A 27,851-nucleotide genomic window follows, 5' to 3' on the forward strand; every position below is an offset into this window, starting at 1 on the left:
CCCTCAGCCAACACCCAACACCGACCAGAGACATGTGAGTGAATGAATCTATAGGCCATTCTATCCTATCTCCAGTCTTCACGTCTTCTAGATGAAGCTCTGGATACAGAGGGAAAGAGATAAGCCATCCTCTTTGTACCTCGTCTATATTTCTGACACACAGAAACAATGAAAGACAATAACTACTGTTGCCTCAGACACGAAGATTTGGGCTAATTTGTTACAAAGTAATAGATAATGAACACAGGTGACATCCTTGGATACGTTCAGTGAGGACTGAGACCTTCGACTCTTTGAGGACAGAAATGCAAACTCACACAGATGTATGTAATACGGAGACACCTGAGCGCTGGTCCTCGATGGACCCACCTTTCCAACTTCCAAGATCTTTTTGTTCACGCTGTAATGGTAATTTTAAGAGCTGGTTAAAATACCACTGTCTTCCTGGGGCGCCTGGCCGGTTCAGTCAGTGAAGCATACAACTCTTGATCTCGGGGGCATGAGTTCAAGCCCCATGTTGGATGTAGAGATTACTTAAAAAAAAAAAAAAAACTGCTACCACCTTCCTGAAATTTCCCTAGGATCTCACCCTCCAATTTACCTAAAACCGTCTCATGCTCTGAACTACCATAATCCTACATCTCAATTATTGATTATCTGCTCTGTATCAGGAACTGCGATAAGGCTTTACCATCATGGGTCTCAACCTTGACTACACATTAAAGCCAAATGCTTAAAAAATAATAATAAATAAAAATAAAAATAAATAAATAAAACCAATCGCTTGGGAAGCCATAGAATCCTGGCTCCCAAGCCACACCCCAGACCACTCTTTATGTATATTGTCTCTACTCCTTGAAGAAACTCCTCTGGGTGGTAGTTTTAGGAAAAGGAGGTTCAGAGGTGGTAAACAGCTGAGCTAGAGCACAAAGGTATTAAGTAATTGAGCCCTATGGCTTCCAGGCTGTACGCCTCCCTACTTTGCTTCATTGCTTTCACGTCCTACCTCTCTCTCCTGGCATCTGCTTGCTGCTGGAGAGCAACGGAAGACTGTACGCTGCCTCTCAGTGCCAGCCCTCGGCCCTGCACACGCTGCAGGCCCTTAGAAAACGTCAGTGGCACCTCCCTTATATGCCCCATTTCCTGGATTCCTGTCCATTGGAGACCGAAGGAAGAAAGGGCTCTCTCTGGCCTCCAGAATCAGAGCAAATGATTTCAAAATTCAGAGATGATGGAGGTGGAGACTAATGGAATTAGTAGGGCTGGGGCAGGGAGAGAGTTGGGCGATAAACTCAATCTTGGCTTCCACCAGATTTAGGTGATCCCAAGGCCCAGTGCTCACTAAGGGGAAGTCACTGAAAGGAACCTCAGAAATCGCCTAAGCTAAACTTGTCCTGGTGAAGCCAGAAAAAAATCCGAGGCCCCAAAAGGATGCATACCTTGCAATGCATCCTTTACATAAAGCTGGTGGGAAACCCAGCGTCAGGAGTCTCAAGGCAGGGATACCTTGAGTACTTCATGGTCCCATTTGTGTGAACACAATGCATGAAAATATCTACTAGAACATACTTTTCATTGATTTTTCAAAAAAATACTAATGTAGATTACATTAGAGATGTGCTTCCATTGCACCATGTACTCAATTTGAAGTGGTGTGGCCAATATCCAAGTAAAAGCAGAGATGTTTAAAAATTGATTCAATTTTTTTAAAGATTTTATTTATTCATTCATGAGAGACAGAGAGAGAAAGAGAGAGAGGCAGAGACCCAGGCAGAGGGAGAAGCAGGCTCCATGCAGGGAGCCCGACATGCGACTCTATCCCAGGACCCCAGGATCATGCCCCGGGCCGAAGGCAGGCGCTAAACCCCCCAAAGCCACACAAGGATCCCCTGATTCAATTTTCTTTTTGGACTTATAAAACGCTCACTGCCCTCCACCTAAGGTCTACGGAATATACATGTTCTTATAGAACATATAGATCCCCAATCCTTGAAATGATTCACAAAATTAATGACAGTGACTAAGAAACATTATATGGGGAAGTAACTCATTGTTATTAAAACTAGCTTCAGATTCTGCCTCCAAAGCAAGGTCAATAATTTTTTTTTTTTTTTAGTGGATGGTAAAGTTATAGGAAATGCTATATAAATGCATGTATCTTTAACAATTTATTTTTATCCATTTTTAGAGCTTGAAACACACAGAAAAGCTCAAAAAACACACATAGTGATATCACTCACCCCCTCAGAGACAACTGCCATGGACACCGTGGCCTATTTTCTTTTTTTAAAACACAAATCAGGGGCGCCTGGGTGGCTCAGACAGGTAAGCGTCCGCCTTCAGCTCAGGTCATGATCCCAGGGTCCTAGGGATCCAGCCCTACATCAAACTCTCTGCTCAGCAAGGAGCCTGTTTCTCCCTCTCCCTCTCTGACCCCTGCTCCTGTGCTCTCTTTCTGCCTCTCAAATAAATTAATTAAATTAAAATCAAACACACAGACATCTGGGTGGCTCAGGGGTTGAGTGAGAGTCCGCCTTCAGCCCAGGGCGTGATCCTGGAGACCCAGAATCGAGTTCTGTGTCGGGCTCCCTGCATGGACCCTGCTTCTCCCTCTGCCTGTGTCTCTGACTACCTCTCTCTCTCTCTCTCATGAATAAATAAATAAAATCTTTAAAAAATAAAATAAAACACAAATCAGATCCTACTATTTTGCAGTCTACTTCTTTTTATTTAGTAACTTACTAATATATCGTGATGCTCGAGCCATATCCACATATTTCTGTAAAATAAATATAATTTGAAAAAGAAATTGTAACCAACTCTGCTCAAAGACTCCATGTGCCAAAAAACTCAGCAAGAAATAGGAGGCAGCCGTAAGAAATGGGAAGAAGCCACGTACGCATGCAGAGGCGAGTCACAGGCCAGATGGATTATAAGTATCCACAAAGTTTAAGTGCTCCAAAGTTTTGTTGGATGATCAGTCACTTTTATAATCACTCTACGTGTGTTTATTTTTGCCATTTTATCTGTAGGTTCATGACTAAAATGGCCAATGTCAAACTATAGGGTGGCTGGAAAGCTACGGCTGTAGGATACCGCCACCAACGAAAACATTAGAAATGCCAGGGCGACGCCTGTAAGAAAAGCAGGAAGTACATTCAGTAACAAGCAAAGATGTTTAGAAACGGTTTTAGCACCTACAAGGGAAAAAGAAATCCTTCGCACAAACAACTGCTTCACTAAAGTCTCCTAAGACAAAGCTCCAGGGCGGCCGGCATCTGCTGCCTGCCATGCCCCCCCCAGCTCTCCTCCAGGACACCCCACCATGTCCATAGATTAGCTGGCGTCGGGCTTAGCCCCTGACTCGGGGGACCAGGTGGCTTAGGGCCGTCAGGTGGGGGCTGCATCCTCCAGGCCCGAGACAGGAGGTGCGCACCTTTCCAGACCACGGAGAGCCAGGCACGGACTTCTGCTTGGGCCACTGCGAAGAAGAAACTTTTCTGTGGGACTTGAAGTTGTGAGGCCTCGAATCCTAAAGTTCCTGGCACCCATCCCGTCACCGGAGGGTCTTGTAAGACTGGATCCCACCCAGGGGAATGGAAAGAAACTCTAAGTCCTATTGATGCCATTTAGGTCACACCTGAAGCTGGATCTACCCCTGCCCTTTTTTAGTTAAACGAGACAGTATAGTCCCCTTTTTTGTTTAGTTGTGTTCAGGCCACGTTGAGTTGAGCTTTCTGTCACTTGCAACCAAAGAGCCTTGACTGGCGAAGTCTGTCGGCAAAGCAAAATGGAAAGAGACCCCGCCGGGCAGCCGCAAGCACGTTATTCCAGTTTCATCCCCGACCCAGGGTGATCCTGGGCAAGTTCTTTCTGACGGGTCCCGAGCTTCAAAATACAATTCTGTGTTTTCTTAAGATTTCCTTAGAGACATACCCCGTGCAAGGCCTTTGTCCTGGTAGAAAAGGACTCCCCACACACCCCTTGGAGGTATATGAGGCAGAGCAAAACCTGAAACTTCTCCCTCAGCTTCCACATTCCCTTAGTGGCTTTCCAATGCGAGGCGAACCTGTATCGCTGCTGGAACATGGATTTTATGAAACGCTACAGATCTACTCAGGTCACTCGGATGCCTTAATGACAGAGGACTCTTCGAGTTCACAGGCGGAAATCAGAGTTAAGGGAATCAGAGGAAACGGGAAAATCTTTAAAAGTACTTTACGACTAGGGGTGGTGGAAGGGGAGGTGGGCGGGGGGTGGGGGTGACTGGGTGACGGGCACTGAGGGGGGCACTTGATGGGATGAGCACTGGGTGTTATTCTGTATGTTGGCAAATTGAACACCAATAAAAAATAAATTTATTAAAAAAAAGATAAAGTATAGGAATGCAATAAATAAATAAATAAATAAATAAATAAATAAATAAATAAAATAAAAGTACTTTGTGGGGTGGAGGTGCGCATGTACACATATATAGGCAAACACATACGTATATGATTTTTAGACTTTAAATTCCAGTAGAGTTAACACGCAGTATTTAGTTATGGGTCTTCGAGTCCACGTATTGCTCAGTGCTCATCAAGGTTACGTGTACTCTCCATCCCCATCACCTGTTTCACTCATCTCCCCACCCAACCCAGCCCCTCTGGTACCAGCAGTTGGTTCTCTTAATAGCTAAGAGTAGGGTTTTTTGTTTGTCTCTTTTATTCTCTGATCATCTGTTTCTTAAGTTTTTTTTTTTTTTTTAGATTTTATTTATTTATCAGAGACACAGAGAGAGAGAGAGAGAGAGAGGTAAAGGGAGAAGCAGGCTCCATGCAGGGAGCCTGATGCGGGACTCGATCCCGGGTCTCCAGGATCACACCCCGGGCCAAAGGCGGCGCTAAACCACTGGGCCACCCGGGCTGCCCATATTTCTTAAGTCCTACATCGGAGTGGAATCATATAGCATTTGTCTTTCTCTCACTGGCTTATTTCGCTTAGTATTATACTCTGTAGCTTCATCCATGTCGTTGCTTTTCTTTTTTTTCCTCCGTTAAGGAGAGGGATTTGCCTACCACATGCTGACTACTACCCCTACCCCTTCACCCACTGCAACCACTACCACCACAGCCCCTTCTCCTTTGGCAACCCCTCTGCATAAGAGCTGCCACCGCTCCCACTCTCATTCCTCCCGTTCTCTCTTAGTGATAGATTATTTGCAAATCGCTTTATGGTCTACATAATATGTATACATCGCCTTTTTAAAAAAGTGGACACTCATTAGGGCAGCCGGGTGGCTCAGCCGGTTAATCATCCAGCTCTTGCTTTCAGCTCAGGTCATGATCTCAGGGTCCTGGGACGGATCCCCACAGCCGGCTCCGTGCTCAGCGCACTGTCCACTCTCTCCTTCTCTAAAGTAAATAAATATTTTAAAAATAATAAAATTCAAAGAAAAAAAACTGACACTTGGAATAGCCCTCTGAGTTATGGATTATTAAGCATGAGTTCAAAGAGGTAAATAGGAAACAAGAGCTTACAAACCCAGGTCTTCTGACCCCAAAGCCACGGCCTCCAGTGCGAGGCTCTCCTCCGTCCAGCACCGCTGCCTCCCCGACACTCTGCTTCCCCATGGAAAGACCCACAGCTGTGTTCGTCCTCCCAGCCGGCAGGGCTGCTGCCTCCCCCTCCCCCCCCCAGCCCTTCAATCCAGTTCCCCCAGGGGCCAATGAAGGAGAAGAGGCAAGAGGAGAGGCTCAAATGAAACGTTACTTCGAAAGCCCGCCTACCTTGTCCCTCCAGCCAGGAGCCTAGGCTGCAAGGCAGCAGGGTAAGGTGCAATCCTCTGATTAGCAAGTGGTGGGGGGTTTCTTTGCAATGAAATCTGGGTGAGCCCCTTGGACCGAGGTCAGAAGCACCAAGGCCCAGTTTATGAAAACCGTTAAAACATGATGCATAAACTCATCGTGCTCTTGGAAGAGAAAGAACTAGTTCACTAGTTAAGAGGTAAGAGGTGCAAACCCGTCCGACCCCCCAGCTAAGCTGTCAGGTAAACCTCTTCACGCCCCTACACTTCAGCTGCCTCATCTGTGCAACAAAAAAAGGGGTGAATGAGATTCTCTCTCAGAGCTTCCAACCCTTAATATTGCACACTCTACTAATAAGGATTATGGGCAGCCCTTCCCTGGTAAACCAAGCCCTTCGTCTTTAATTATGAATTAAGCGAGCCCCGCGAGAGCGCCGAGTTAATTCCCGTTAGTAGTATAGCATTTAAGTTATATGGAGAAGTACTGATTTCCTTTCTCTCTTTCAGGCTTGCTGAGTGATAAAAACCATAATTAATAGGCTCTGACAGTAATATCCATAAAATAAGTGCTTAGAAACAAGAAGGCCTAGGTGTGCCTTGGTAGCTCAGTTAAGGGTCTGACTCTTGGTTTCAGCTCAGGTGGAGATCTCAGGGCCCCACCAGGGCCCCACGCAGGGCTCCGCGCTCAGCAGGGAGTCTGCTTGGGATTCTCTCAAAAGCAAATAAATCTTAAAAAAACAAACAAACAAACCCAAGAACGCATAGGGGAAAAAGTTCCCCAAACTGCATCCTGTACCCCATGGCCTTTAACAATGCATTTGGGAATTTCTGTATCCTTACAAGTTGAGAATTCAAACCAAACCCAGTTAAAAACCTAAGATTTCAAGGAAAGATGCTCCTTTTGCATTTCCCCACTACACAGGGCAGGGACGGGGAATGAAGGGCCGCAGCTCTTCCTCTGGACCAGACCCAGACTGCCAGCTTTTCAAACAGTTCAGAGGGACGCCCGGGTGGCTCTGGGGTCGAGCATCTGCCTTCGGCTCAGGGCGTGACCCTGACCCTGGGGTCCTGGGATCGAATCCCGCACTGGGCTCCCTGTGGGGAGCCTGCTTCTCCCTCTGCCCCTCTCTCTGTGTCTCTCATGAATAAATAATATCTTTTTAAAAAATAAAAAAAATATTAAAATAAAGCAGCCTCAGCCCGCCTGGCTGAGGCGTGGCAGGCCCTGGTCAGAGGGACCCCTCTCCACTTCTCAGCTGGCCGGGCCTGTCTCTGCCACTGCACTCCCCCCCACCGCCCCCTCGCCACAGGCTCCCTCCCCCACTTTCCCCAGGTTTCCAAGCACTGCCAAACTGGTTGTTAAAGGGCTCTACAAACAGCCTAATTCCATAGCTAGCCCCCTCCCAGCTATGTACACAAAGGGAAAGAAATAAAAGGGTACTTTGTTCATTTTTTAAGGCTCTCAGGGGATACCACTAAACCCTAAGTTCCTGGTGTGTTTTATTTCTTTACTGTGATCAGGAGCTGAAAGTGCTCTGAGCTAGTTGAGCAATGAGATACAATCCACCCTCCAAAGACACATGGGTGCTTCATTTAAAAAGATTGGTTTATTTTTATTTCTTTCATTTTTAAAAAGAATTTTTTAAGATTTTATTTACTTGACAGTGAGAGGGAGAGCACAAGCAAGGGGAGCAGCAGGCAGAGGGAGGGAGATGCGGGCTCTCCAAGGAGCAGTGGGCCCGACCCAGGGCTCCATCCCAGGACCCCAGGATCATGCCTGAGCGGAAGGCAGATGCTTAACCCACTGAGTCACCCAGGTGCCCCAAAGACTGGTTTAAATATACTGCATTCAGCACTTGACAGAGGCCCTACCTTTTGGTTGAGTAATCAGTCTTCTGGAAACACATCAGAAAAATAAATAAATAAAGATTCAGACCGAACCATATACATAAAAAATGTTCAGGGATCCCTGGGTGGCTCAGCAGTTAGGCATCTGCCTTCAGTTCAGGGCCTGATCCTGGAGTCCCTGGATCAAGAGTCCCTGGATCGAGTCCCATGTCGGGCTCCCTGCATGGAGCCTGCTTCTCCCTCTGCCTGTCTCTGCCTCTCTCTGTGTCTCTCATGAATAAATAAAATCTTTTAAATAAAATAGAAATAAAATAAAAAATGTTCACTGCGTCATTTTTTAGGACACAGAAAAATCAGAACTCTAAATATCCAACTATTGGGTTAGCACGGACAGTCGTGGAGATGGTTAACAATCATGTTTGCTCATGATATAACGCTGTGTGGGGGAAAAAAAAACAGGATATAAAACACCAACTATGAAAAACAATACTGCATAGAATAAGGGATCCTGGGGTGCCTGGGTGGGTCAGTCAGTCAGGTCTCCGAGTCATGATTTTGGCTCAGGTCCTGATCTCAGGGTCATGGGATCAAGCCCCAAGTTGGGCTGCGCACTCTGAGCCAAGTCAGCTTGTCCCTCTCCTCGCACCCTCCATTCAAATGAAAAATAAAAATAATAATAACGGATCCTGATCTTAATAAGAAACAAAGTACTTCAATGTTTCATCATTAACAGTGACGTTTGTTGTATGTTATTTGTAAATTTTATCATATTAAGAAAGCTCCCTTCTATTTCAATTTCTTAAACAGTTTTTTACACATTAAACATTTTAACATACTTTCCCTGCATGCGATATGATCTTTCACCAGTAATCTGTTAAACATGGTGAATTTTCTGATGTTAAATCAACCCAGCAATTCCAGGAGAATCCAATCTGTTCACAATGTATGGGCTTTTTCATACATTGATGATTTTGCTTGCTCATGTTTATGATTTTTACATGTATGTTCCTAAACTTGGCCTATATAATTTCCACTTCTCATATTATTCTCATTTTTGTATTGAGATTATTACAGCTTTATGAGATGCATTCTAGTCCATTAGAAGGATTTATGTAAGTTTGAAATTAACTTTTTCATTAACATTTCATAGAATTTGCTCAGAAATCCATGTCAGCCTAGACCCTCCTTTATTTATTTTTTTTCCTTTTAAGATTTTATTTGTTTATTCCTGAGAGACTCAGAGAGAGAGGCAGAGACACAGGCAGAGGGAGAAGCAGGCTCCATGCAGAGAGCCCGATGTGGGACTCGATCCCGGGACTCCGGGCTCACAGCCTGAGCCGGAGGCAGATGCTCAACCACTGAGCCACCCAGGCGCCCCTAGACCTTCCTTTAAAGAGAAATATTTGGCTACTGGTTTATTTTACTTAGAAATTCTAGGATTATTTAGCTTTTCTATTTTTTTTCAAATTTAGTTTTGGTAAGTTATATTTGTCTAGTGATTAATTTCCTCTAAGTTTTCAAATATTTTAGCATAAATTAGTTCATAATAGTCTTTTTAGTATCTAAAACATCTGCTTTTCCATTCCTACTATTATTTGTACTGTTCTATTTAAGTCAACCTCACCATATGTTTATCAACATTACTAGCTTTTACAAAGAGCCAAAATTTGTCATTATTGATCCTAATGAATACCATGAAATTATTACTATTATTCTATCTTCTTTGTGTCTATCCTGCACCTTTTTTGAATCTTCCAACTTCAACAGTTAGCTAGCTCATCTTCAGGCTTTCTAACATAAGCATTTATACATGCTTTAGCTGCTTACCCAACTCCAAATTTTGACTCATAGTATTCTCCTTATCTTCCAGTTTAAAATACTTTGATTTCCACTACCATTTCTTCTTTGCTGCAAAGGTCATTTTGAAGTATTTCTATGATTATTCATAATTACATTTTTATCTGTTTCTAGCTTAATTGCATTGTGGTCACAGATCTGGCCTGAACGATACCAATTATTTCATAATTGTTAAAACTTGCCTGGTACCAAAGTTTGAAGTCACTTTTTATACATGTTCCGTGTGCGTTTGGGAAAAAAAAAAAAAAATGCACATTCTGCAGTTTTGAGATACAGTGGTCTTTATGTCTACAGCTCAAACTTATTCAAAGTATACTGCTCAAATCTTGTATATGGTCACCGAGCTTTTCCCCACTTTATCAAGTACCAAGGAAATATATTAAAATCTCACTAGTAATACAGTTGACCCCCAAATAATATGGGGAATTAGGGATGTCAACACCCCACACACTTGAAAATCTACATAGAACTTATGACTCCCCAAAAACAGTCTGCTGCTCACCAGCAGCCTTATGGATGACATAAAAAGTCAATATATATTTTGTATGTTATACATATTATATACTGTGTTCTTACAATAAAGCTAGAGAAGACAAAATATTAATAAAATCATAAGAGAAAATATATCTACAATACTGCACTTCTTGAAAAAAATAATCCATGTATAGTGGACCTGTGTAGTTGGAACTTGTGTTGTTCAAGGGGCAACTGTATATGTTTCTCGTTAAAAGTCTTCTCAAATTTTGGTTTATATTGAGCATACAAGTTTATCATTTTGTGCTAAATGGAGTAAGTCAGAGAAAGACAAATATAGGATTTCACTCATATGTGGAATTTCAGAAACAAAGGGGGGAAAAAAGAGACAAACCAGGAAAGACTCTTAACTAGAACAAACTGATGGTTACTAAAGGGGAGGTGGGGGGGGGGGGGCGATCGGTGCCGGGGATGAAGAGTACACTTACCATGATAGCACTAACATATGGATTTGTTGAATCCCTATATTTTACACCTGAAACTTAACACAGCATGCGGTCTATACTGAACTAAAATAAAATTTTTAAGGATTCATCATTCTGATGAGTTGAAACATTTTAACCAATATGACCATCTTCGTTTCTAAAAATGCTTTTCTCAGAATTTAAAGTCTGTTTTGCCCAATGTCAATACCACAAGCTTTCTTTTGTTTTTTGTTTTTTCTTTTGGTTTTTAATCATCCATTTAGCTTTCTCTAGTCTTCCACTTTTAACTTCTCTGTATCCTTATGTTTCAGACATATCTTCTATAAACAGCAAATAGCTGAATTCATTTTTCATCCAGTGTAACAATCTTTGGTTCCTTCAGCTTAGAATTACTGCTAGGTTTATTTCTATATTTTTTTTGTACTTGCAAATTATCTGTCTTATTCTATATTTCTTTTCTCAGCTTTTTTTAACTTCAAGAATTAGTTTCCTCATTTTAATTTTCCCCATTAGCTGGAAAGTCGTTCAGTCATTTTTAGTGGTTGCTTCAAAAATTTTAAAACACACTTTCTAACCAAAATCTAGATGTAACCAGTATCTTTAACTCCCTCCCAAACCATGCAGGAACTCTTTAAGCTATTAACTCCTTTTGCTTCTCCAACTTGTCACTTATCTAATTCTCCCTGAAGACACTGTTATCTTTTACCCAGTCAGTATGTGCTTTAACTTAGAAATTTTTCCCTTTCTTTTCTCTCCATTACTTTTTTGCTTCCATCTGGGAACCATTTTCCTCTCCCTGAAGTGTACACTTTTAGTGACAATCCGCTAGAACAAACTCTCAATTTTTGTGAAGTCTGCAAATCTCTGCTCTCATTTTTTAAAGATGTTTTTAATGAAAATAAAATTCTAAGCTGACAGTTATCTCTGTCAGTACAAGAAAGATAATATTTTAGTCTCTTCTACCTTCTGTTGTGGCACTATCAGGATAATTTATCACGTCTTTAAAGATAAACTGCCTCTCCTTCCTGACTTTAATTTTTCTGTACCTTCTGTGTTGTACGATTTAATTATATTTTTATCTACGTGTGGATGTCTTTTTACTCATGATAGGGATTCATAGGACTTCATGATGTTTTTTCTTGGTCCTTGAAAATTCTCAGCATTATCTCTTTAAATGTGGCTTACTCTCATTTTCTCTCTTGTCTTCCTGAAACTATAAAGTTAAGTTGGATCTGAATTCTCCAACTTCCACAACGATTAATCTCTCTTTCGAGGTTTTCATGTCTTTGCCTCTCTGTGTTGCCACTGAAAATTTTTTCAGATGGATCATTCAGTTAACTATTTCCTTATTTTGGCTTGGATTAATCTGTTGTTAAATCAATCCATTCACTGAGTTCTGATTTTCAATTACTCTGTATTTTTTCAAGCTCTGTGTGGTTCTTTTTCAAATCAGGTTGGTTCACCTTTACAGTTTCTTATTCGCAGCTTACACCTTGTTTAGTCTTTTTTTTTTTTTTTTACTATGCAATCCTTATTTTCATTCAAATTATATTGATGGGGATTCTCTGAGGTCTAAGACAAAAATAGATTCCTCCAAAACACAGGTGGAAATTGGCTTTTGTGCAGGGACACTTCCAATGTAGGAACTTTTTTATTTTTTTAAAGTAGGCCCCATGCCCAGCATGGAGCTTGAACTCACAACCCTGAGATTAAGAGCTTCATGCTTTACAGACTAAGCCAGCCAGTTGCCCTGTAGGAACTCCCCCCCCCCACGCCCGCCCGTAGGACCTCTAAATCAAATTTTCATCTTGTGCTTTTTCTGACCACCCAGTTATTGTGATTCTAGATGCACATCTGTATTAGAACTGGTTTTGGTTCACTAATTCTCAGGACCAAACACCAAGCATTTGTTCAGAACCATAATTTTTGAGATTTGATTTTTCTTACAGTCTCAAACAGTTTGAAAGAGAGGAATTTTTCGGGTTTTGGTTTTTTTTTTTTTTTTTTTTCCTAATCACCCTTATATTGAGGGAGAAGACTTCTGAAGTCCCAGCTTTATGGCTAAAGGGTCCCACTCAGATGTCTTAATTTGTCTCTTATCCCTTGTATCCTCAAGACCATGAAAAAAAGAAGTACAGGTTAAACTTGTTTGGCAAATGCCCTCAAGGAAAAAGCCAGCTTCATTGCAACAGCCCCTTTCACTTAGTTTTTGGCCTGAATATTCATCACTTCCATACTGGTTCATTGCATTTAATATCCCATTGTATCCAACATCTTTAAATTATTTCAACCAGAGAACTGGTAAACTGTATTGCTAGAAACAGAATTCAACCCTGGAAATTCATATTTAAAACCACAGAGCCAGGCAGCCCGGGTAGCTCAGCGGTTTGGCGCCGCCTTCCGCCCAGGGCCTAATCCTGGAGTCCTCCCTGCATGGAGCCTGCTTCTCCCTCTGCCTGTGTCTGCCTCTTTCTCTGTGTATCTCTCATGAATAAATAAATAAAAATCTTTAATAAAATAAAAAATAAAGCCACAGATCCTTGCAGTTTGACAGCCAAATCAGGACATGATCTGGCCCAAAAATCTATCAGTTCACTGCCTATCACTTTGTAATAAGTGCTGATATTTTAACACTTCCTATGGGCCAGGTATTGTGGTAAATATTTTGTTTTATTTTATTTAATCCTTACAATGATCCTAAGAGCTAGGTATACTTACTATCCCCATTTTACAGAAGCACAGAGATAACTAATTACCTAAAGTCCACAACTATCAAGTGACAACACTGGGATTTATACTCAAAAAAAAATCTAACTCCAAAGATCAGACTCCCCGCCCCCACCAAAAAAAGATAACACTCTTAAGATCCATGTAATTTTGCTTCTCAATAAATAACGTAAGAGAGGGAAAGAGAGAAAGAGCACATGTTACCGGGTATGACTGAGTCACCAATGAAATACAGACTTTCCTATTTTTAATCCTTTCCACTTCTGCTCAAGTCAGGGATGGCATATTTCCATCATTTTTTATATATTCCAGAATTTTAAAAGTAGGCACAAAGCGCTGATTGGAAATGAAGACTACATTGATAAAACAACACCCAAAGGGAGGACTGGTAACCAGACTGCAACACCCAGTGGTCATCAATTCTGCAATCTAGCCCAATATTAACACCTCTGATCAAATCTGAAGACTCTTTTGCTGAGGATACTCTAACAGATTTTTTTTTTTTTTTTTACAATTCTAATTTCATCTTCTATGTGTAGGTCTACCATCCAAAAAACCTTGATTCATTCTAATAGTCTCTAAACCAGAAATTTCCAATTTTTTTTAAGTTTTTATTTATTCATGAGAGACACAGAGAGAGAAAGAGGCAGAGACAGGCAGAAGGAGGAGCAGGCTCCCTGCAGGGAACTCGATGTGGGACTTGATCCCGGGACCCCGGGGTCACACCCTGGGCTGAGAGCAGACACTCAACCACTGAGCCACTCAGGCATCCCTCCAAACTTTTTAAATATTGAAAAGGGAGGGATATATATTTTGATACATATATATATATATATATATATGTATCAAAAATGGACTTCCAAAATTCAGTCTTAGCAAAGGCATCCCCAAAGAAAGACAGATCTCCCAGCTTTCATGAGTTCACCTTACGCTCTTCTGTCCACTTATCTACTCAACAATGGAAGAATGTGTTGGATTCTATTTGCCTGCTTTCCCTACCGCTTCCACCCAGCAAGGATTGCACTTCCAACAAGAGATCTACCTTCAACTGGTCAATTAAACCTCCAGTCAACATCCCCTCTCCTTCCCAACTAGACAACAGGGCAAGTAGGGAAGTGCATCCCCTTTTTGTGCCCAAATATAGAAGTCCAAGAGCCTTTGAGGTGTACAAGGCTGTAAACTGCCCCCAATTTACAAATCAAATAACCCACAAGTATGCTCTGGACCCTACTATGGGCACTATGGTTCCTGAGGGGATGGAGAGATGCCTAAACATAGTACCAGTCATCAGGAAACGAACAATCTAGGGGGGGCCTGGCTGGCTCAGTTGGTAGAGTATGCAACCCTTGATCCTGGAGGCTAGGAGTTCAAGCCCTACTTTGACATTAGAGATCACTTTAAAATTACATTAAAAGAAGAAAAAAGAAAAAAAAAAGAAAAGAAAAGAAAGAAAAGAAAAGAAAAAAAAGGAAAGGAAAGGAAAGAAAAGGAAAGAAAAGAAAAGAAAAGAAAAAAAGAAAAGAAAAGAAAAGAAAAGAAAGAGAAGAAAAGAAAAAAGAAAAGAAAAGAAAACTAACAACCCAGATGGGAAAACAAGACATACATAGAAACAAAAAAGATAGAAAACCTGTGCAGAAAAGGGTGGGATATATGAAAGATGGCAAATGAAGCACAACTGTAGGAGTTGAAAAAAAGAAACCAAGGCATTCAGGAAAGAGTGCCTGGAGAGTGAGAGGGCAGAGCCAGATCTCAAAGGATCAGTGGGTTTAAAAGAGGGGAAGAGGGGGCAGCCCCAGTGGCTCAGCGGTTTAGCGCCGCCTTCAGCCCAGGGCCTGCTCCTGGAGACCCGGGATCGAATCCCACATCGGGCTCCCTGCATGGAGCCTGCTTCTCCCTCTGCCTGTGTCTCTGCCTCTCTCTCTGTATCTGTCATGAATGAATAAATAAATAAAATTTAAAAAAACTTTTTAATAAATAAATAAAACAGGGGAAGAGGAGAGGTACCTCGCTGGCTTAGGTGGTAAAGTACGGGATTCCTGATTTGGGGGGCTTGAGCTCAAACACCACACTGGACGTAGAGCTTACTTTAAAAAATAACTTCATAATAATAAAAGAAGGAAGAAGGGAAGGGAGGGTTAGTTAGGTGGGAAGGACATCTTAGTAGAAAGGAATGGTAGGTGTCCAAAATACTGCTGTTATCAATAACATGCATTATTAGTATGCTGTGTAAGTGCAATGTGATAGGGACGCCTGAGTGGCTCAGCAGCTGAGCGTCTACCTTCGGCCCAGGTTGTGATCCCAGGGTCCTGGGATCGAATCCTGCATCAGGCTCCTGCAGGGAGCCTGCTTCTCCCTCTGCCTGTGTCTCTGCCTCTCTCTCTCGCTCGCTCTCTCTCTCGCTCTCTCTCATGAATAAATGAATAAAATATTAAAATATATATATATATATATATATATATATATATATGAAGGACATATAAAAGGTCCTCAAAGCAATAGTTACCAAAGGAGATGGGATAGTAAACCTGAGGTGGTCATAAGAAATGTTAAGCTCAAGAGAGCAGGAAAAAAAAAAAAAATCTAGTCAAGTATTTTTAAAGTTGTGGAAAATCAGCTTTGTTTTTCATGGGCTGAAATCTTAATCCTTAAGAAGTTCTTGGAGGGCGCCTGGTGGCTCAGTCACTTGAGCACCGGGACTCTTGATTTAGACTCAGGTTGTGATCTCAGGGTCATGGGATCAATCCCCAGTGAGGGGCTCCACACTCTGCCTGGGATTCTCTCTCTGCCCTTCTCCCACGCATGCCTGTGTGCACAGGTGTGCGCTCTCTCTCTAAAATAAATGAAACTTTTTAATTTTAATTTGTCATTTATTTATTTTGTTTTAGAGAGAGAATGTGCACAAGCCTGGAGGGACAGAGGGAGAAGAAAAGAGAGAACACCAAGGAGGCCACATGCTCAGTGCGGAGCCCGAGGTGGGACTCAGTCCCAGGACTCTGAGGATCACACCCCTCGCTGAAATCAGGAATTAGTCGCTCAACTGAGCCACCCAAATGCCCCAGTAAATAAAGTTTTAAAAAAAAAAAATTTAAATACCAGCTCCGGGAAAAAATAGGAAGCTGGTGGAGGTACTGCAAGAGAAATACATCTACTGAACTTTGCAGTAACTGATCTCTTCAAGTTGCAAGGTCTTCCTTCTTTTTAAAGTCCAACAACCAACTTGTCTGAAGTAAGTTTTTTTGGTCAAAAAACTATTCATTTCTTTTTCAAAGTTGATCTTTTGATCTATACTGGAAATAATGAAGTGATGCCTTTTACTCTGACACTCTGCTCACCCACAAGTGAGTAAGAGAAAAGCAAGTTTCATCTATACCAAGATGCTATTTTTTACCTATCAGATTAGCAAAAATCAAACCGTTGGTGACAAACAGTTGGTGAAAAACTGTTGACACTGCTGATAAGAATGGGGAGACGGTGCTACTCTCCTACATTACTGATAGGAGTAAATAACATACAAAGTCTGTGGAGTCCAATTTGGCAATTTTTATCAAAATTACAAGTGTACACATTTTTAACTTAGCAATTCTACTTCCAAAAATATATCCTGTAGCTGTACTTAGACGTGCGTAATATATGTATATTTAAGGCTAATAATTGCACCTCTGTTTTCAAAATATCAGAAGCAACCTAACTGCCCATTAATCTGGCTAAGTCTCAGTACATCCAGAGGCACCTGGCTGGCTCAGTCCATGGAGCACACGATTCTTTATCTCGGGGTTCTGAGTTCTAGCCCCATATTGCGTATAGAGATTACTTAAAATATTTCTTAAAATTTCAGTATATCCTTTCAGTGGAAAATATGCAGGGGTCAAAAAATTTAAAGAACCTAGAACACCCAACACAATATTTAAAAAGAACAAATTTACAGGACACCTGGGTGGCTCAGCGGTTGAGTGTCTGCCTTCAGCTCAGGGCGTGATCCTGGAGTCCCGGGATTGAATCCCACATCAGGCTCCCCATGAGGAGCCTGCTTCTCTCCCTATGTCTCTGCCTCTCTCTGTGTCTTTCATGAATAAATAAAATCTTTAAAAAAATAAAAAAAAGAACAAATTTGGAAGACTGACACTATCCAACTTCAAGACATATTCTAAAGCTACAACAATTTAGAAAGACTACCTGGTATTGGCAAAGAAAAAGAAATAAGCAGATCAATGAAATAGAATAGACTGTGCAGAAAAAGACCCACATAAATAAAATGAACTGATCGGGGCGCCTGGCTAGCTCAGTAGTAGAGCATGCGACTCTCAATCTTGGGGTCATGTGTTCAAGCCCCACATTGGGTGTAGAGTTCACTAAGGAAAAAAAAATAGAATCAACTGATCTTTGACAAAGAATAAAGGCGATACCTTGGAGCAAAATCAGTCTTTTCGGCAAATGGTGCTGGAACAACATCCACATGCAAAAAAAATGAATCCAGACACAGATGTTACATCCTTCACAAAACTTAACTCAAAATGAATCACAGATCGGGCAGCCCGGGTGGCTCAGCGGTTTAGCACCTGCCTTCAGCCCAGGGCATGATCCTGGAGACCTGGGATCGAGTCCCACATCGGGCTCCCTTCATGGGGCCTGCTTCTGTCTCTCTGTCTCTCATGAATAAATATATAAAATCTTTAAAAAAATTAAAAAAAATGAATCATAGATCTAAGTGTAAAACGCAGGACTATAAAACTCCTAGAAGATAACACAGGAGAAAACTCAGATGACACACCTTGAGTGTGGCAATGACGTTTTAGACGCAACAGCAAAAGCACTGCCCACGACACAACGAATTGACAAGCTGGATTTCGTTAAAAGTAAAAACTTCTGCTTCATGAAACACAGTGACAAGAGAAGGAGAAGATGAGCCACAGACTGGGAGAAAATATCTGTAGAAGGCACAACCAAAGGAGGACTATTACCTATAATATACATAAAACTTGAAACTCAACAAGAAAATAATCCAATTAAAAATGGGCCAAAGGGGGCAGCCCGGATGGCTCAGCGGTTTAGCGCCACCTTCAGCCCAGGGCGTGATCCTGGAGACCCGGGATCGAGTCCCACGTCGGGCTCCCTGCATGGGGCCTGCTTCTCCCTCTGCCTGGGTCTCTGCCTCTCTCTCTCTCTCTGTGTCTCTCATGAATAAATAAATAAAATCTTAAAAAAAAAAAAAATGGGCCAAAGATCTTAACAGGTACTGGCCAAAGAAGACATGCAGATGGCAAACAGGCCTATGAAGAGATGATCCCCGTATGTCATCAAGAAAATGAAAACGAGAATAATGATGAGATTCCACTACATACCTAGTAGAGGGGCCAAGCCCCAGAATACTGCCAATACCGCGTGACGGCAAGGATATGGAACTCAGGAACCCTCATTCATTGCCGGGGGGAATGTGACAGGGTACAGCCACTTTGGAACAGTTGCGACGGTTTCTTACAAAACGAAACATACTCTTACCATACAGCTCTGCAGTCATGGTTTCCTTGTTATTTACCTAAAGGATTTAATTTTTATTTATTTATTTTATTTATGATAGTCACAGAGAGAGAGAGAGAGAGAGGCAGAGACATAGGCAGAGGGAGAAGCAGGCTCCATGCACCGGGAGCCCGACGTGGGACTCGATCCCGGGTCTCCAGGATCGCGCCCTGGGCCAAAGGCAGGCGCCAAACCGCTGCACCACCCAGGGATCCCCCCTAAAGGATTTAAAAACTTATGTTCACAGGAAAACCTGCACGCAGATGTGTATAGCAGCTATATTCACGCGTGCCAAAAGTTGGAAGCAACCAAGATGCCCTTCAGTAAATAAATGGGTAAATAAACTGTGGTGCATTCAGACAATGGAATATTATTTGGTGCTAAAATGAAATGAGGTGTCAAGCCCTGAAAAATCGTGGAGGACCCTCAAAAGCAGATTACTGAGTAAAGATCCGGTCTGAAAGGCTACATATTATAGGAGTTCAGCCATAGGGCATTCTGGAAAAGACCAAACAGTGGAAAAAAATCAGATCGGTGCTTGCCAGAAGTTGAAAGGTGGGGGAGAGCACAGGATTTTTACAACAGTGAAAATACTGGGGGATCCCTGGGTGGCTCAGCGGTTTAGCGCCTGCCTTTGGCCCAGGGCGAGATCCTGGAGTCCCGGGATCAAGTCCCGCATCGGGCCCCAGGCATGGAGCCTGCTTCTCCCTCTGCCTGTGTCTCTGCCTGTCTCTCTCTCACTCTATCATAAATAAATAAATAAATAAATCTTAAAAAAAAAAAAAAGTGAAAATATTCTGTACGAAGCCGTAACGATGGGTACATGTCATTATATATTTGCCCAAACCCATAGAATTTACAGCACCAAGAGTGAATCAGAAGGTAAACCACGGACTTTGGGGGATAATGAGGTGTCGATATAGGTTCATCAAGTGTAATAAACGTAGCACTGTGGCAGGGAAAGTTGATGATGGGGTAGGGAGTGCCCACGTGGGGGCAGAGAGGACATGACAAATCTCTATACCTTCCCCTCAACTTTGCTGTGAACTTAAAACTGCTCTAAAGAAATATATTAAAAAAAAAAAAAGAATTAAGATACTTTACAGGCTAATACAGATGATAAAATACATCATTATGAGAAAAAATGCAAAATCCTGTGGCTAGTGCACAATTATTTTTTTAAAAAGGAAAAGAAGGGATCCCTGGGTGGCTCAGTGGTTGAGCATCTGCCTGCAGCCCAGGGCGTGATCCTGGAGACCCGGGATCGAGCCCCACGTCGGGGTCCCTGCATGGGGCCTGATTCTCCCTCTGCCTGGGTCTCTGCCTCTCTCTGTGTGTCTCTCATGAATAAATAAATAAAATTTAAAAAATAAAAAGGAAAAAAAGCATCCATGTATATTTGCGTATATAGTAGTCCCCCCTTTTGTACACAAAATATGTTCCAAGTCCCCCAGTGGATGCCTGAATCGCTGGGCATACTGTGAGCTCTGTATCTGCTGTTTTTACTCCTATGCATACCTATGATAAAGCTTAGGGCATAGATTAGACATGTAAGAAACTAACAACAGGGGCCCCTGGGGGGCTCAGCGGCTGAGCGCCTGCCTTTAATTCAGGGCGTGACCCCAGGGTCCTGGGATCGAGTCCCGCATTGGTCTCCCCACAGGGAGCCTGCTTCTCCCTCTGCCTGTGTCCCTGACTCTCTTTGTGTCTCTCATGAATAAATACATAAAATCTCTTTAAAAAAAAAAAAGAAACTAACAACAATAACTAATAAAGTATAACTATGACAATATACAGTAATGAGAGTCACGTGTGTGGTACGTGTGTCTCTCTCTCAGACTATCTGGTACCGCACTCACCTTCCTGCGAGGAGGTGGAGAGAGGGGAGTGACAGAGGCAGTGTGACACGGAGTCTTAGGCTGCGACCCACCTGCTGGCCATTTGTCAGCAGGATCTTCTGCTTCCAGTGACTGGAGCAGCAGAGAGCGACACCGCAGACAGGGGACACTGTATGTATTATGTACATGATTACACATATATGTTGTCTAGAAAAAATACACAACAAATGAGTAACACTGTCGGTCTATTAGAGAAACAGCTGGATGGCTGACGGACAGACGTGAGGGAGAATTTGCAGTAAAAGCCCTTTTAAGTTTTTCAATTCCTAAGAATCAGAACATACGATCTATTCAGTTATTCTTTTCTAACAAATAAAAAATAACAAGAGCAAAGAGAATTGCGCTGGGGGTGGGGGCCGAGGGGATGTGCCCTGGTGGCTCACTGGGTGGAGCAGCCAACTCTTGATTTGGGCTCAGGTCATGATCTCAGGGTCCTGAGATCAAGGGGCTCTGTGCTCAGTGGGGGAGTCTGCTTGAGATGCTCTCCCTCTGCCCCTCCTCCTACTCATGCTCTTTCTCTCTCTCTCTCTCTAAAATAAATAGATAAAATCTTTTTAAAAAAATTGGGGGACAGCCCGAGTGGCTCAGCGGTTTAGCACCGCCTGCAGCCTGGGGTATGATCTTTGAGACCCAGGATCAAGTCCCACATCGGGCTCCCTGCATGGAGCCTGCTTCTCCCACTGCCTGTGTCTCTGCCTCTCTCTCTCTCTCTCTCTCTGTGTGTCTCTCATGAGTAAATAAATAAAATATTTAAAAAAATAAAAATTAAAAATTAAAATTTTGTAGGCTGCATCTGGGTGGCTCAGTCAGCTGGGGGTCTGACTCTTGATCTCAGCTCAGGTCTTAATCTCAGGGTCATGAGTTCAAACCTTGTGTTGAGCTCCACGGTTGGATGTGGTGCCTACTTAAAAAAAATAATAATAGGGATCCCTGGGTGGCGCAGCGATTTGGTGCCTGCCTTTGGCCCAGGGCGCGATCCTGGAGACCTGGGATCGAATCCCACATCAGGCTCCCGGTGCATGGAGCCTGCTTCTCCCTCTGCCTATGTCTCTGCCTCTCTCTCTCTCTCTCTGTGTGTGACCATCATAAATAATAAATTTAAAAAAATTTTTAAATAATAATAATAATAAATAAATAAATAATTGACTTTAAAAAAAAAATAATTTTGTAGTCAGATATATACTATTTTACTTCACCAAATTTGAGAGGAGAAATTTAAGTATCTGTTGAGAACTGGTCCTGACTTGTGTTTTTGCTTTTGACTGAAACTTGGACGCTAAATAATAGACGTCACATTTCCCTCTTTTGACAAGTGAAAAAGAAGTTTGCATACAGTTTGTGTTTACTCTCTTCCAAGACTGTGTTTTAATGACTCACCCAGTAAACAGAAAAATACTTCCAATTCGCAACTCATTTAAAACAAATAAACAAAGAAAGCTATGGTTCAGAATAAAACATCCGTATACAAGCTTTTTTTTTTTCCCTTTCCAATTTAAGAAAACACTCCTCTTACATTCACATTTAGGCACTGCTCAGAAAAATTTTTTTTTAAATCACATTGCAGGGCAGCCCTGGTGGCTCAGTGGTTTGCTCCGCGGTCAGCCCAGGGTGTGATCCTGGAGACCCGGGGTCGAGTCCCACGGCAGGCTCCCTGCATGGAGCCTGCTTCTCCCTCTACCTGTGTCTCTGCCTCTCTCTCTCTCTCTCTCTGTCTCTCTCTGCATCTCTCATGAATAAATAAATAAAATCTTTAAAAAAAAAATCACATTGCAGAGATTTCTCTAGGAGAGAAAAATAACAGAGTAGGAGGTGAAGGGTACCAGCCTAAGAGACGTTGAGTTGGTCAGGAGTGGGACAAGCCTGATTCCCATGGTCCACGGAGTCTGGCTGCAGCCAAAAGGTGATGTTATATGAGAAGAAAGAAAACCACACACACACACACACACACACACACACACAAATCAGAAACTTCCAGGGCACCTGGGTGGCTCAGCAGTTGAGCGTCTGCCTTTGACTCAGGCCATGATCCCGTGCATGGAGCCTGCTTCTCCCTCTGCCTGGTTCTCTGCCTCTCTCTGTGTCTTTAATGAATAAATAAATAAATAAATAAAAACTTAAAAAAGAAAAGAAAAGAAACTTCCCCAGCCCTGTTATTGAAATCCAAAAGAGCTTAAGGAAAATTGCTTTTACAAATTACTAAATATGAACTTTGGTGAGACTTTAAAAGATACTAAGAAAGAATTCAAATCAAAACCACAAACTAAAAAAAAATAAAAATAAAAAAACCCACAAACTATCACCTCACCCCTGTCAGAATGGCTAAACTCAAAAACATAGGAAACAACAAGTGTTGATGAGGATGTGGAGAAAAAGGAACTCTTGTGCACTGCTGGTGGGAATGCAAACTGGTGCAACCACTGTGGAAAACAAAGTGGAGGTTCCCCAAAAAATTACAAACAGGGACACCTGGATGGCTCAGTGGTTGAGCACCTGCCTTCAGCTTAGGCCGTGACCCCGGGGTCCTGGGATTGAGTCCCACTGTTTCTCATGAATAAATAAATAAAATCTTTAAAAAGAAAAATTACAAACAGAACTACCATATGATGGTTCACTACTAGGTATTTACACGAAGAATACAAAAACACAAATTCGAAAATATATATGCAACCCTATGTTTATTGCAGCATTATTTTCAATAGCCAAATTATGGAAGTAACCCCAGTATCCATCAAAAGATGAACAGATGAAGAAAATGTGGTATCAATATGTACAAGGGAATATTACTCTTCCATACGAAAGAAGGAATCTTGCCATCCGCAACGATGGACGGATCTAGCGGGTATAACGCTAAGTGAAATAAGTCAAAGAAACAAATATCATACAATTTCACTCATACATAGAATTTAAGAAACAAAACAACAAGGAAAAAAAGACAAACTGGAAAACTGACTCTTAAAAGAATAAACTGGGGGTTACCAGAAGGGAGGTAGGTGGGGGGATGGATGAAATAGATAAAGGGGATTGAGAGGACACTTACCGTGATGAGCACTGAGTAATGTATCGAATTACTGAATCACTACATTATACACCTGAAACAAATATAACCTTGTATGCTAATTACACTGGAATTAAAAAAAAAAAAAAAAGATAGTGAGAAAGAAAATTGCTTTTCTTTAAAATTTCTTCCCAGTCTCCTACTTCTCCCAGTTAGGAGTCAGAATGTCATTACTATTCATTTATTTTATTACTGAAACCCAGGCGTTCTTTCTTTCTTTCTTTCTTTCTTTCTTTCTTTAACTTTATTAAGTTTACGTTTCAAAATTCGAAAGGCACAAAAGCATTTACAATAATGGTTTATCTCCTATCTGTCTCCAGCAACCGACATTAGTTTCTTGCATATTCTCTTCCAGAGATATTCTATATGCAAAGAGGAAACCCTCCCTTTTTTTTCCCTCCACCTTCCCGCCTCTTCTCTTTTGCACAAATGGTTGTAAGGAACCAAGTCCTTAGCCTGAAATAAAAATCAAGGGATCATTCCATAATTTTAACTCCTTCTATGAACACATTACTCTTTTCTATCAAGAAGTCTTCGGAAAAGCTAAGTTTCTTTTCCATATCTCCCATATCACTCAAGGTTAAGAAAGAGTTGTTTGGAAGAAGAAGAAGAAGAAGAAAAAAAAAAAAAAGATCTACAGAACTAAACTGCATACAATTACATGACAAAAATCGACTCACTGAATTTCTGGTCCAAGATTCTGATTCCTGGAAACAAAACAAAACCAAACCAGTATAGAGATCTTCCAAGTTCCCACCAAGGGCAGTGGCGCAGAGGTGACATTAACACCCCGTGGAGACCCAAAGGCTCCTCCCGTGAAATTCAAGAGGGAAGTAGGAAGCTGAATTTGAATGTCTGGTTCTTGTGGATTAGCAACAAGGAAGTGAAGGCAGATGAAAAGAAAGCGAGACTGCCTCAGGTCTGTTAATCAGTAACCTGGCTGTGCCAGCCCTAAACCAGATCCTTCTGGCCTTCGGTGGGGATTGATAATGAGCGCGCACCTGAACGGCCGGGCAGGTGCAGAAGTCCCTTGGCGCGCACAGAACCAGCCGCAAAGAACGGAGGCTCCCGGGCGGGTAGGCCCCAGACCCGCGAACCCAGAGAGCCCTCCAGGGCCGATTCCCCAGGTGGAGTCCACCTTCCGTCCTCCGAAATCCTCAAGCCTCTTTCCCTCTAGGGTCCGACACAGGGAGTAAAGGCCCAGGACAGGGGTCTGCTTGTGAAGCCTGGTTTGCTACCAAGAGCACTGGACCCGAGGTCTGCCGGCAACACCGAGGTTCAAGTCCCCGCTGGGCCCTGTAAGTGTGGACATCCCTAAGCTCCAGTGTCTGCGTGGGGAAACCAACTCAAAAATACTACAAATCGGCAACCAGCTCAGTACGATCCAGTTTCAAGTTCCCGACCCCGATGCGGAGCTGTTCGGGAGCACCAAAACTCCAGCTGGAGTTCAGAAATTTTCAGCAACTATCCGAGATAATTCTGATCTCTAATTTGAAGGGCATTACAGGAAGACACCCCCTGGTTCATTCAAGCAGTAAGTCTCTCAATACTAGCTCAGGAAAATAAGGACACAAGGGTTATATGCGATAAAGTCAACATCTACGTCTGGGGAGGCCAGAAAACACACATTAAGATCACGAGGGGCCACCTTCGACCACCGCAATTCGACAACAATCTAGAAGTGATAAAGAGCGGGCCACTTTGATGTGGAAAAGCCTTTGCAGAAGACCACCAGTCGCTTCTAAACAAATAGCCAACATGGTTTATAAACAAAGTCTTGACTGTTTTTCTGGAGCCAGGCCTGAATTTATAACCTTCTAAACTCCACATGGCGAATGCAGCTTCTCCGCTCAGCGAAAAGCAGATCAGAAACACTTCTAGCCGTTTGTACTTTGGATAGGATGGTGAGCCTGGAAAGAAAACCAACTCCATATTCTTTGTAAATTGAGTCTAAATAAATAAATAAATAAATAAATAAATAAATAAATAAATAAATAAAAAATTGAGTCTTTGATTCCTGAGTGGCAATGTGACATGATAGACCACACAGGCAGGAGGACTGCAAATTCCATGTCCCTTCCAGGCTGGCTTAGATCGTGGGCTGAGAAATGAGTGATGGGAGAGAACTCCTGCCTCTGGGTTATCGTGGGCTTTATTTTTTATTTATTTATTTATGTTCAGATTTTATTTTTATTTTTTTTTTCACAAGAGTCACGGGGGGGGGGGGGGCAGAGACACAGGCAGAGGGAGAAGCAGGCTCCATGCAGAGAGCCCGATGTGGGACTCGATCCCGGGCTTCGAGGATCACACCCTGGGCCCAAGGCAGGCGCTAAACAGCTGGGCCACTAGCTGGGCCACCCGGGCTGCCCTATTGTGGGCTTTAAAGAGGCAAGACAGGAAATGTCTAGGCCCGTGGTTGGAACATGCTAATGTTCGTTTTCTCCTCTTCTTCCAGAACTCCTTAAGATATTTACTAAATAACCAGAAGAAGTGTTCCCCATTACATTAAATCATAATGATGTCAGAATTCCTCTGGCCAAAACAGATAGACTAAAAAAACAGAAGAAAAGACTTTTGCATATATGCAAACCATGTGTTCATCAGATCCACCCATGTATATAACCGAACATGTAATCAGAAGGTGCCCACTGTCGATCCCACTTGATGAAGTCAGATTAGATCATATGACTCTGCTGCTGCCCACACCTACAGTAATTCAAGTCTAGAGCACGGTTTCCTATGAGCCTGGCCTTGGTTTTCGGGGAACAGCAGGACTGTTAGATCCTTGCCCTGTAATTTTCTGACTGTAACAGGGCGCAGGTGCTTGGCTTAGCGCATCCAAAATGCAGAGTTGGTGAGAAAGTTAACCTGGCTGTAATAAAGGTTCTCCTGGCTGTCCCCTCTGCGCCCATCCTGTCCTCTTCTACTTTGAAGCACAGAAGACAGAGACCCTGATGATAATAAGACCAAGCTGTGTAAACTTCTTCGTGGGCTTCTTAAAATGCACTTCTAATTCGGCACACCCTACCACAGCAGTACTGGATTTCTCCTTAAACAAAAATGGTCACGGGTGTCAAAGAGATGTGAGTGAGTGTCCACTGAACTGTGTCTAAATGATTTTCCTTGTGAGCGACGCCAGCCTGGAATAAGCCCCTACGAGTGAGAAGAGAAAACATGCTTCCCAGGCAGAGGAGGCATTGTTCAAAGTAATGAGTTCTGCACCACTTGGTCCACACTTCACAGCTGAGTCTGATTTTCCTAGACAAAGAGCAATAACCAAATGGGGATGCTCTTCAGCAAGATTCTCTGAGCTGATAATTGTTAAACCCATGAGGTGGGGGGGGGGGGGGGGAAAGGAGACGCCTGTCTCCCTAACTTTCCATGCTCTGCGAAAGAGGAAGGGCTTCTCAACCTTGGTCAGTGTTACGCCAAGGGAGGTGTCATTGCCATAATGGATTTCAATAGAGTCTAAACTCACTAAAAATGCCTAGAATTAGGCCAGCTCAAAAGTTAAAATGTTTAAATGCCCTACTGTACTCCTTTATCCGTTTCCCCCCTTCTATCATAATTTTCCTTTTTTCCTCCCCGCAGAGAAATAATAGTCATGATCCTTCAAGCATGCGGACCAACACTATTCTTAGAAAGGAGCTGCAGGAGGTTTATTATGTCATGAAACATGGAGCCAGAACAAAGGACTACTGAATCACTCACCTTATCTTCATCTAAGAAACCTGAGAATTACAGGGTTTTTCTGTTCCTCCCAAACTCAGTACTGTACTTCGGAAGACAGCAAATGTTAGGGCCCAGTCTGTACTACAAAAATGTAAAAAAAAAAAAAAAAAAAAAAAAAATTAAATAGAATTGGTGCACACAATTCTTCTCACTATACATTTTTTTTTTTTTAATCTAAAATACTCAAAAGCAGTCTTTGGGGTATTTTTTTAAATCCCAGTTTAAGCGTTTGTTTCTGAATCTAGATGTAGGACTGCTCAACACTTAGGGAGAACAGTTGATTTAGAGTACTCTTATCTGCTCTGAAAACCTGAAACAGCATGAGAATTATTTCAGAACTCAACTCTGAGTTTATGGAAGGCAGGGCTCCGGATTGATTTATCTGGCCTTATAGATGGTTTTCAATAAAAATTTGACTAAATGAATAAATTAAGCAGAAAACATTTAATTAAGAGTTTTCCCAATTACATCATGGC

General features: G+C 42.3%; 1 protein-coding gene across 4 annotated transcripts in view; it reads right to left on the reverse strand.

The window, feature by feature from the left end:
* The window catches only part of PLCH1 (phospholipase C eta 1), a 192,625-nt gene extending 168,130 nt beyond the window's left edge, over positions 1–24,495 (reverse strand). For all 4 annotated transcript variants that reach the window (XM_041734565.1, XM_041734568.1, XM_041734567.1 and 1 more), the window contains exon 1: positions 24,324–24,495. The gene's annotated coding sequence lies outside the window, so the exon portion shown is untranslated. The remainder of the gene's footprint in view (positions 1–24,323) is intronic.
* Positions 24,496–27,851: the final 3,356 nt, after the last annotated feature.

The sequence above is a fragment of the Vulpes lagopus genome, chromosome 19 (genome assembly GCF_018345385.1).
Source record: "Vulpes lagopus strain Blue_001 chromosome 19, ASM1834538v1, whole genome shotgun sequence".
In the NCBI taxonomy this organism is placed as follows: domain Eukaryota; kingdom Metazoa; phylum Chordata; class Mammalia; order Carnivora; family Canidae; genus Vulpes; species Vulpes lagopus.